Below are 12,597 nucleotides of genomic sequence, written 5' to 3' on the forward strand. Positions count from 1 at the left end.
CTTTCTATCCGTCTCTGTCTCTTTTTGTCTTTCATTTCATCCTCTGAAACTGTTAAGGGTTCCGAAAGAGACTCAGGCGCAGGCCAGGGTTTCCCTTTAAGCGAAGGACAGTGCGTTTATTTACAGTGAACACATACACCAAGTGGCTATATACAACGTGCAGGGGAAACGGGTCCGGGTCGCCAGGGTCCGTGGGAAACAGGGTTGGGAGAAGGGTGTTCCACACTTTCTGTACAAAAAGTTCCCCCTTCAATCACTCCTCTCCGCATCGGGTTCCAAAAACGACCTACACAAAAAACGTCGGGTTAGCAGGATAATAATAAGAAATTCTCAAGGTGACGGTTAGCCGAAACACAAGTCTAACTGACACTGATAGCTCAACGATCCAGCGAAGACTAGTGCAGACTCGCCATCTAAGTAGTGCAGTAATCAGCTGGGATCAGCGGCCGGTGTGGTGATGAGCAGGTGTGTGGGCCAGCAGCGGGAGCCCGCAGTGAGCATCGCCGTGGCGAGAGAGAGAGAGAGAGTGAGAGAGAGAGGGCGAGAGAGCAAACAAACCACAAACATATTGCCCAATAGAGGATTGACCAGCAGGGCACAGGGACCATGACAGAAACTTGCTCATTACCTGTCTCAGGCAACAGTTCTGTCTCTATGATCAATACCTCCTGTCGTTTTCCTTTATCCACATGTATCCTTTTCTTTTCCCTCCTCTGTCCCTCCACCCCCACCCCCCCAATTTCTGACATGGCTGTTTGGCTTTAGATATGACTAATCGCTATCACAGCTTATCAGACTGCTGCTCTGGCCTCACCGTTCGGCTTTGGCCTGCTCGCTGCGTATGTTGTGTCTATGCATGCGAGTTTGTGAGTTGGTTGGTGGAAAATGGGCTCAGTCATGGTTGGAGAGACAGTGCCAAATCTCACCTGTGTCGTGGACGGTTGTTGGTTGCCATGTTGTGTCATGTTTACAGCAAGCTTTGAAGTGCCTTCCCACGCGTTATCTCGAAACACTCTTGATGGGAAACACCATCTGGCAGTCCAGATTATTACTCTGATATTTTGAAGTCCCTTACAACACAATGTTATCAGCTACTTTCATGGATTTTTCTTCTGAAATCTGAACTCTTTTGGTTATTATTATTATACGTAGTACTACTACAACTACTAAATATGCCAATATTAAAATGAAAATGCTTTAGAAATGAAATTTTATCTGGCAAGGTAGATATCAAAAGGAAGAATAAGGTTAAATCAGGATGTTTTAGCAGCAAATAACTCAAAACAGCAGAATTTCAATGTGTAACCTTGTGTTGAAGATAGTGTTTTCTGTTTTGCTGGTATTAATAACAAGGAAATAGAGGGTCAACAGAGATACCGATGCTTATGAACTTATGAAGGCAGCAAGTCATGATTTATTAGATTGATCAATCAGCGATTTCTGATTACCTGAGTTTTTATTGGAGATGTAAAAGTGTCTGTCTCTAAAGTACTTTGGGTCAGCGTCTGCTGTTTAAATGTGCTATAGGCCAGCGGTCCCCAACCTTTTTTGCGCCGCGGACCAGTTTATGCCCGACAATATTTTCACGGACCGGCCTTTAAGGTGTCGCGGATAAATACAACAAAATAAAACTAGTACCGGTACCGAAAAAAAGAAGATTTATTCATAACACACGTGAAAAGACCCAGGAAAACCGAGTTAACGATAAAAACGATAACAAAATAACGCTGAAAATGATAAAAACCCTGAAAACCACACATTTCACACCTGAGCCTCAACTCTCGCGGCCCGGTACCAAACAACTCACGGACCGGTACCGGTCTGAGGCCCGGGGGTTGGGGACCGCTGCTATAGGCTATAAATAAAATAGACATTACATTTGACACAAAAAGCTTCAGACATTTTTCACAGTGCATGGTTAAGGTGTATATTCTTTCATTTCCAAAAAATATTTTATTTAACACATTTTAGTCGTCTACAAGCTGAACTTAGACGATAGAAACAAAGAATGAATCCTGCTGTTGTCAGAGTCGAGCGATGTGCCGCACACCTCTATATACTGGTCTTTAGAATTTAGTTTATGGAGTCCAGCTGCATTTAAAATCTGTTCAGACTGCACATGATGAAGATTTTAAGCTTACACCCTGAAATGCTTTTGCATACAGACAGATTAAGATGTGAACACTGTGTCATTACATTTCTGTCAGAATCTGCAGTTAGACACAGTTTGTTTGTCTGGAGGCTGGTGGATTGCACTGCATCTGTTAAACTGTAAGGAGGTTTCTGATATCAGTCACAGATCTGGCTTGTACAGGGGCAGCCCACTCAGCTCATTATTTTTAATTAACCTGACATTTCCAGTCTTATTATTGGTAGTTTTGCAATTACAATACAGTCCCTGTTCTGTTCTTGCCAGCCAATAAGCCTAAACTCTGATATCTGTCCCTGCAAAGCCCATCCTGTAACAGCCGGAGCATTTACTGTATCTATATGCAAGAGAATTTAGTTAGCGGTACAATGTGTTTTTGGGCGTATACGTGTGTGTGTGTGTGATGGTGACCTAATTGCAGGGAGCGAAAGCTAGCTGTTTCCTGTGTTTATTTTCTTGTCATTAGCAATGCACAGGGGGAAAAGAGAGTTCCTACTCTTGGATACTTAAACACTGAGTTGACTTGGCCTTTGCACCCGACTGAAAGACCAAGTGAATGAACCCAAACAAAACTCCCTTTTTCCTTAGAAAAAACTAAACCCTAGAAAGGAGGTTAATAAAATATTAGCCACACTTCTTTTAATTTACTGTAACTGCTCTGAGTTATGTTGACAAATGGGGAGCGTCAGCAACAGTCAGTTATTCCTGAAATGAAAACGTCACTTTTAAAGAAGAAAAATGAGCTGTGACGCAAAAGTAAGTCAAAGTAAAATTACAGTAGGTCCGCCTTAATGTAAGCTGCGACTGGAAAACAGTAATATAGATCTAAAGCTACGTGTGCTTAACTCTACAGCTTTTCTTTGCCTGCTGTGTGGCCACTAAACGACAATTGATTACATTTTAGTTATAAATTTAGCAAACTGTCACCTGTTAGAGCGCACCAGCAAGAAAATCAAGCTATCAAATGACCAGACACATTGCGATCAGCCCACCAAACTAAGAAAATAAAAAAGGTTTTTAGGTTAAAATATCTTAAAGACAAAGGAAACACCTGCAAATGAGAAATGCTTCCATGACTGGGGGGCTTTTTCTCACAGGAATAAATGAAATTGCTCATCATCCGTCGCTGACTAGCACCAAAATCATCTGCAAATGATACAGCGAGATAGGACTCTCTGTGGGAGCGCCTCGGCTTATTAGACTACAAGTGTGATGAAAATCAGCAGATAATCGAGGCCCACACAGGTTAAGGGGAGAAGTTGTTGGCATCATTGTTACAAGCTGAATAACAATCGAAGAGCTTTTTTTTGTTGAAAACATGATTGTCTGTCGTTCTAGGTTAGTTTGGGCCTATTAACTGTCACCAATAAATTAAAACAAGGGCTTTTAATTAAAGCGTTACAGGCGTGATACTTGTTATTTGACTTACTAAAAGCTGCACGACCTTGGTCACTCATTAAGGAGGAGAATGATGCCTTTGGAGCGACTACAGCTGTCACTCCACAGAAAATCAACACATTTGTTGCTGGTTATGTGGTGGAGGAGATGCTACTTTTTTTTAACACGTTAAGGAATAAGATACAGTTGATATATTCAACTGGATGTATAGAAGCTGATACATTTTCTAGTCAACATAACCAAAATTGTCAGTGCTGGACAAACAGACAGCTAAGCCAGCTTTGCCGGTTTGAGTCTGCGCACCTGACCCACATTGTGAAGTCCTGCGCTCTGCAGCCACGTCTCCATGAGTGTATGTGTGATTGTGTTTCTTATAGGTGTGTTCATTGCTCATGCATTGAAGGTATGTGTGTATTTGCCTTTGTGCGACTATGACCTTTGCTATTTCACCAGGGAAACCAGATCTGGAATTGCAGTTTTTTTTTTTCCTTTGAAATTCTGGAAGCTGAAAGAAAAGTCAGCACGCAGCCATCTTCCACTCTCACTGATTTTGACACTGACATTGATAACACCACATAAAACAGACAGTGTATAAACATAAATGTTGGTTCCTACTGGTACATAAACAGAGGCAGAAAAGAATAAGGAGAACTTATTATGAGTTTTAAGTAAATATGAATAAATAGTATAAATATGTATGTATTGAGTACCTACTGCGTATGTGAAGGAAACTGCACAAAGTGGCATATTTAAAAGGATGAACATCATCTTGATCTCCACCTCTTTAGAATGTATTTCTACTTTTTCTGTCTCCATATATTAAATCTTGTTCCATCTTTGACTCCTTTTTTGTGTCATCACTGCTGATTTTACTGCTATTCCTTCTTCTCTTTTTTGACTTCATCCCAAAGTTTTTTCCACCCCTCCCCCACATCCATCCATCTACATATCACTGCTCATCCTGCTAGTATTCTTTCATCACTCCTGCAGCTCTTCACTATCCTTCTGCGGTCATGCTTCCTTCCTCCCTCCCTTCCTTATTCACCCCACTGCCTCCCTTGCTTGACCGACCGTCACTATTTGCCTTCCTGCCTTTGTCAGTCTGAACTTCCAGGAATTGATTTGGAGGAAGTGCATCTTTCTGAACTTAACATCTCACCCTCTCAGCTGTTCACTTACAGTCAGCTTAAAAAGCATCTATATTTTATTGCACATAACCTAAATGCTGCAAATGAAAGGAAGAGTTTAACAGATTAGGAAATGTTCTGATCAGCTTGGCAAGAGCTTGATAAAAAAAATCTAAGCCAATTCCATTTATTAACTTTTTAACAATTATTACATCTTAATGGTAATTTTGTGAAATTATCAGCACTGCCCAGGATCTTCCACTGTTTCTCAGCACAACATCCACACTAGAGAGCAGGGAGGATGCTTTTGTTTTGTTTGGATAGACCCTTCATCTTGTTTTTAATAATCATGCTAAGTTAACAGTCCCCCTCTTTGTTTGTTTTCTGGCTACCCCATGATGACACAAAGACACTTTACCTTGTTTTTTTAATCCTTTTTATCCTTTAGATAACAAAAAACAGTCAATTAATATGAACATCTTTCATTTTAAGCTCATGCTCAGCTTTACTTTTGGCCCTAAATGCAAACGTATCCTTACTGTAAAGAAAAATACATCATCATCATCATCATCATCATCATCATCAATACTTTTAATTCTCCTTAAAAATTGTTTGAAAACATTAATGGTTAATGTCATTTACAGTCTTTATATAGTTTCATAATTTCTGTGGAAAGTTATTGTTGCACTATTCGTATTACTTAACAATCGCCCTATTAGTCATTTAATAATGAACCTTGCAGGATACATGCGCAGAAATCTACCATCATGGAAGGTTTTTTACATTTGCCGTCGTCCACTGTGACGTAACAAATTAGAGGGAATGTGCATAACACCTTGAAGAACTTATGTAAGACAGTTGTATGCTGAGTTAGTGTAAATGACCACCCAAATCAAGGAAAATAATTGTTACACTGTTGTGTTATTAATAGATATAATGTGATTACTGTGTAATAGGTTACTTACATCCATCTACACATCAAATTTGGGGTTGCAGGGCAGCAGGAGTCTATACCAGCTGTTATAAGGCGAGTGACATGGTGTTGCTAGGAGTTGTTAATGTACTTTAAAAGCAGAGAATTTGTAGTGAATGCACACGCATATACATACACACACACACACAGACCATATGGTCACATTCCCACTATCATTTTAGCACTTAAATCTTGCAGGTCAGCTCCATAGCTCCTTAATACTGGAATCTAATCTTGCACACTAACTCACAGACGTGATAGTAATCAGCGCACTAAAGTGCTTATCTAAGCTGCTTTTAACACATAATCAGCATCACTGCGAGCTCAGACAAGCACTACACCCACTCCCATTAGTTCATCTAATTCCCATCTCATATATTATGCTTCCATTTCCAAACATGTAATGCAATCTCACACCATTTAGCATGATTTTTTCCTTCAAAATAGAGATTCGGCACAGAAGATGTGAAGATGTTTAATTTTCTTTTACATAATTCAACAAGTCTCTATTAAGCGATGTAGGATCTGCCATACACCTCAAGGCAACAAACACGTAAATTATATTACTTAATATGTGAAGATATTATTCTTTGCTGGGGATCATCTTGGGTTTACTTGTGTTTTTCTGTGCTGTGTTGCATTGAAGAAGATTACATTTTATATTCACAACAACAGGAGAGTGCCCGGCAGCAAAAGCCATATATGAAGATTAATCTGTTTCCCCAGTCTAAACCGTCTGCTAGCCAGACACAGGTGAAAGGGTCCAGTGTGATGTTTTCTCCAAACACCTTTTGCTGAGCCACAACAACAACACCTCTGGGCATTCTAACCTACTGAAAAATAGATGTTCCCAATAAAATATATATGCTCCTGAAATGGTATTACAAGTGTATATTGCAAGTATGTCAGAGGTGTAGCCAACATAAAAGTGTCATAAAGAAGTCTCAGATTAAAAATAAAGGGAATGGTTGCACATGGGTACAGTGTTGTGGTGCAATATGTTATTTCTCCATTCTCTTAAAGCAGAAAGAAGTAAATGCAGGGGGGTTTCTGCCTGAACAGAAAGTTTTGACTTTATGAAAATGTTCGTTTTGAGATGAAACTCAAATGATGAACACCTGTTTTACTGCCGACAGAGATGAACATTAGGCATGAATTGGCTTGAATCAGCCACTAATTTCATGATAGCTAAAGGAGCTAATGATTGTCACTCACCATTTCCTCACATACTAAAAGCCAGATTCTTGCCTTGGCCCCATTATTTCTCCTCATCCTTGCCCATTTCCAGTCCTGTGGGTAACTGGCAGGCTGAAAATTATGAGGCTCTGGCCCATCAAATTTGTATGAGTATCTATTTTCAAACTCAACACAGGCTTAGGGATCCATCTTTGTTATCGTTATACTCGGCCTCGGTCTGCCCTGTTTTTTCTTACATGATGTACATTCTAATCTAAAACAGTTTTTCCCAGACATGAATTAAGTTAGGTAGCCAACACAAAAACGGACTTATCTTGTAATACCCAAACAGACTAGTTTCTCTAACACCAGCCACATAAAATGAAAAAAAAAAAAAAACTCTTGCTGCCAGGGATAGAACACATTATTTAGTGATTTAATTTTTCAACAGCAAGTACTGTAAAATGGTGAAGTCACACATTTCACTAATGCTGTATTGCAAAAGTCACTGTGAGAGTTTCACAGCCTCCGAGGGTGTAGAAGGAATGGATATTATTAATTTTGTATCTATGTATTGAGAGGACAGACTGACAAGGCTGTGTAAGCTTCATTAGCAACACTAATGTGGTGCATAGTTCCAGCGGCTAGCATTAAAAATCTATTAAGCTAGCTATTAAGAGCGGTTTTTGACTTCTTTTTTTTTTTGTTTTAAACTTGTGTGGACATAAAAACATGTTTACACTTCTTTTAATTCATCTCCCTCTAACCCACAGTAGAAATTTGTATTATTTAGGACTTCTACTATCATTTGCATCAGGTTGGACCCCATGTTCAGCAGCCAGTCGGAATATTATTTCTAAATGGGGCTTTCTAGACATGTTTTTTTTTTGTATGAGTAGTGGCTGTAGAAGAGAGGGAACCAAATGCAGGACGTGGAAGGAAAACTAAAGTAACAAAAAGCAAACCATTTATTAGGCTGAAGCAGAAAAAGCATAAAGTCCATAAACAAACCCATAGAAATCCAAGTCACCCAGAGGAATGTGAGGAAAACACACAGGGGGATACAGTTAAAGGGCAGACACTAAGAGAAAGACTAAGGGGAGGAGACAGGGCTATGTACACACGTAGAGTGATTATTCAATTCAATTCAATTTTATTTATATAGCACCAAATCACAACAACAGTCGCCTCAAGGCGCTTTATATTGTAAGGCAGACCCTAAAATAATACATACAGAGAAAAAAAAAACATCAATCATATGACCCCCTATGAGTAAGCACTTTGGTGACAGTGGGAAGGAAAAACTCCCTTTTCACAGGAAAAAACCTCCAGCAGAACCAGGCTCAGGGAGGGGCGGGGCCACCTGCCACGACCGGTTGTGGTGGACAGGACAAAAGACATGCAGTGGAAGAGAGCCAGAGATTAATAACAGGTATGATTCAATGCAGAGAGGGCTATTAACACATAGTGAGTGAGAATGATGACTGAAGAAGAAACACTCAATGCATCATGGGAATCCCCCAGCAGCCTACACCTATTGCAGCATAACTACGTGATCCAGCCCTAACTATATGCTTTAGCAAAAAGGAAAGTTTTATACCTAATCTTAAAAGCAGAGACTTATACTAGAGACTAGGGATGATAAGTAATATCATAGAAACATAAATAAATGAATTGAGAGGGAAAAACAGAAGGATGCTATAGAGGGAAAAAGTACCAAGTAAACTCCTAATAGAACAACAATATAACAAGAACTAAAGGTTCACTGTATTGTTGTACATACAAATCAAAAGCTTGTGGAATAAACAACAAACAAAGCACACAGACTCAAACAAAAATGCCTACTGGAAACAAAGAATTCAAAACTTCAAACACCAAAATACAAAAACCTTAGACAGAATAATAAACTGAAATGGACGAAACCACTGACAGGTGAGAGGAAGAAACAGCAGTTGAAACAGACACAGTTAAAGCATAAAAAAAGTAAAAGATTTTTTTCCCCTCATACCCAGAGGCCGATAGCTTAGCTTTAAGATAATTTGCTAATGATAGAGCGATGAATCAAAAAGGGAATCAAAAATGAACGGTTTTTTTTTTGTTGATGTTGTCGTTGTTTTGATAATAGCAGTAGAAGTTGAAGTTGGTATCTTTTTAATGCCGGTAGTATACTGTAATATGTCAATATGCCGATACTGATTGACATATAGCAAAGAACATAAATGGAAAGGGGACAGATGCCTTATAACTCTGTTCCTTAGAATCTTTCTTTTTCGTATTTACTCACTCTCTAAGGGACCATCTTGGCTCTCATCAGGAAATTTGGAACAGTGGTCTGTTGTCAAATGTCAGTTTTTGTGTTTAACTATATTCTTCGTTAGAATTAACTGTGTCAGTACAGTGTTACTTTTTATCTCAGTAAGCTTAATCTCATGTTAACAGTCTGATAAAAGATCGTATCATGTTTCATGCTGTTTTTAACACTATTAGATATTCATAATTCTTAGTCTGGGGATCTAAGTAGGTTTATGTAAGATATTTTGTAAGATTGGAAAAATTATGCTATAGTAATTTCTAGTAAATTCACCTTGTAAAGGTCTGTAAAAACTTCTTGGGGTCCCATTTTAAGTCTGTTGAAGATGCAAAGGAAAAAGCTCCAAAATATACTAGAACTTCTGTTTAGCTTATTGATATTCGTCCAAATTGATTTAAAATAGAAGTTATTATGGTAACTGTTGGAAATACAGTATATAACAACAAATCATCTGCATACAACCAGACTTCCTGCTCCGCTCGTCCTCTTTATATCCCCCTGAAGTTAGTGTCCATACACATTTTGCAAGTGGTTCAGCTGCTAATGTGAAAAGCAGGAGAGAGATCAGAAAACCCCGTGTAGTACATCATGTGAGATTAAAGCAGTTCGATCTAAGCTTCTTTGTGTGAACTGAGGTCGTCAGAGATGCATTAAGAAGTTTGATCCACAAAATAAATGTGGGCCAAACTCAAACCTTGACAGAATGGAAAAGGATAATCCCACTTTACCATGTCAAAGGCCCTTCTTGCAAACATATAAATCTTTCATATTGAGAAGCTGAGTTAGATTAGTATAAAATATGAAATAATCTTCAGCTATAATGTGGAATTTGTCCATTTTAATAAATCCTGTCTTATCCTCACAAACAACTGCACAAAGCATGCTTATCCAATGTACATTATTATAACTTAATTTTATCACCGAGCTTGTTTATATCATGTTAATGTCAATTCAAGTAGGTCTTTACTTTTTTGGTAAATAAACTGATGCATGATTTAGAGAGACAGAGGAGGCAAAATTAAGCAGCTAGTTTTTTGTCATTTCAGGCTGTTAATGGTTACGACCCTGATGTCCACCTGTGAAGACAAGTCCCTGTCAGAGCAGGATGACCCTCTGTCTGAACAGAATGAAATATGAACTGAGAGAGCAGTGTAAACCTCACAGCCCTGCCTGCACTTTAATACAGTGACACTGTGACAAAGAAGTACCAGTCAATCTCAAAAGGAGGCCTCAGCACAGCAGAGGAGCAGGGGAAGTGCCATGGCCTTGGCGTTGGTAAGCGTAGACTGTTATCTATAGTAGGATATCCCAGGTCAAAAGTCGCCCTGCGCTGGCAGGATATCCTTCCCCCGTCATCGCTTACTGCTCTCCCTTCCACCCTCCCTCACACTCAGCACACGTCTTCGAATAAGACATTTAATCCTGTTTTCAGTGTTAAAATCCTGGCTGTGGGGTGAAATAATTTCAATTCTTTCCACTATTGTCTCACGCGGCACGTAACGATATGAAGCAAATTGCTCCCCTTGTTTCAAGATGAAGCAACAAGACGACAGTTGAAGTGAACAAGCGAAGAAGTCTGAGCTCGGCTGCAGGTCTTTGTCAAGCTCTTTCACAAAAATCAGACTTACCCATTTATTATTGTATGACTGGAAATTGTTTAGGTGGATACTTTTTAATTCCCAGTCCCACTGGATGATGTGGGCAAAGCCTTGAGAACTGGAAAATGCTGACAAATGTATGGGTAGCATGTGGGGGAGGCAGGAGTAAAAACAATAATAATTACTTTATTAGTATAGCACCTTTAAAAATAGCATTTACAAAGTGCTTACAGACAGAAAAAGCAGGATACCCAGAAGGTAGTATAGCAGAAAGCCAAAGAGTTGGGTGGGGAAAAAAGGAAAGCTTAATTAAAGTCAAAACAGTAGGGGCAAAATACACAAAAAATTATGACAATTTTAAACAAATAAGAATAAAAACAACAAATGAATAATAACAATTTAGTTTCTTCAAATGCTTTAAGGAGGAATTTCAAAGAAATCACTTATTCTGCAGGTTTAAGCTCTTCAAAGAAAAGCAGAGTGGCCCTGATGGCAAAAACACAGTCACCTTGACTTTGAAACAGCCAAAAGGGCCCCAGCAAGTAGCTGCTGAGCTGCTGCTTCCTCTGTAGTTTGAAGCAAGAGAGGGACTTAGAGAGTAGAGTTACTAGACAGGCCTGGAGACAGCGCTTAATTACATGAAAAAGGCTTTCATAACCTTTATTTTCTGTTTTTTAAAATCAAATAGCAATTGTAAATAAAAAGCAGACAGGGCTTCTTGTGAGACTGATGACGTCTGAAGGACTGCACAAAAGGATGTTTTCATTTCTTTTGGAATTTGAACACATTACGGTGCCAGCAGACAGCTGACATCGCAGTTTCAACAGTGTCAAGGCCATTTAGGACGAGCCTTTTGACTGAAGTGGTATCTACAGATTATGAATGATTTCACCAAGTAGAACAGGGGTGTCCAACTCCAGGCCTCGAGAGCCGGTGTCCTGCGGGTTTTAGATCTCACCCTGGGCCAACATACCTGAATCAAATGATTAGCTCATTACCAGGCCTTTGGAGAACTTCAAGACATGTTGAGGAGGTGAGTTAGCCATTTAAATGAGCTGTGTTGGATCAAGGACACATCTAAAACCTGCGGGATGCCGGCCTTTGAGGCCTGGAGTTGGACACCCCTGAAGTAGAAGTATAAAGAAATTAAAACAGGACCTCAAACTGGATCTTGGAAGTATACCACAAATTGTGTGAATTGCAGAAGTATCTGCCTGCAGTAGCCTGGCTGATTCTTGATAAAAGATAAAAAGATAATTATTAATGTTCAGTGTCCCTGATGCCAAATCTGCAGTTAGTTCTTAAAGAAGTGCGGGCCCCGTCTTTGGCTGCTAAAAAGAGGTCACTAGTTGCCCTAAGTGAGGGCAGTTACAGCAGTCTGTGCTCTAAACTTGAAAACCCAACTAAAACTTCTTAGTGATGTTAGGTCCCTTTAGGCATTGTGTGCTTTTATGTCAGTGTGCAATGCAGAAATTGTCTTCTTTTCTTCATTTTATCTTCTTGATCAAGTAAACTCCAAATCTCCACGATGCAGGCTACAGCTCACACTGACTTTCTAGACACAGTCTTATCTTCAATACTTCTGTTGTTTGCTATGATGAGACTACAACCCTGGACTAGACTACTAATTATGACCACTAATAACTGGCTCTCATTATAGTATATCCAATCAGAGTTTGGAGGGCAGACATGAACACAAACTGCCGCGCACCCACTGCAAGGAGCTGTAAATCACAACAGCTCGTCCCCTAAACACACTCGTATTGAGCTACTGTTCCGCTCAACAGTATAATAACTGTTATTGTGATGAAATATGGAGCCTCTATTCATACCTGCCCTCAGCAGAAAACAGAAATAGCCAGAAA

This window comes from Diplotaxodon limnothrissa, linkage group LG12 (genome assembly GCF_057381915.1).
Source record: "Diplotaxodon limnothrissa isolate DT_005_m linkage group LG12, D_limnothrissa_male_GT1.1, whole genome shotgun sequence".
NCBI classification, from domain to species: Eukaryota; Metazoa; Chordata; class Actinopteri; order Cichliformes; family Cichlidae; genus Diplotaxodon; species Diplotaxodon limnothrissa.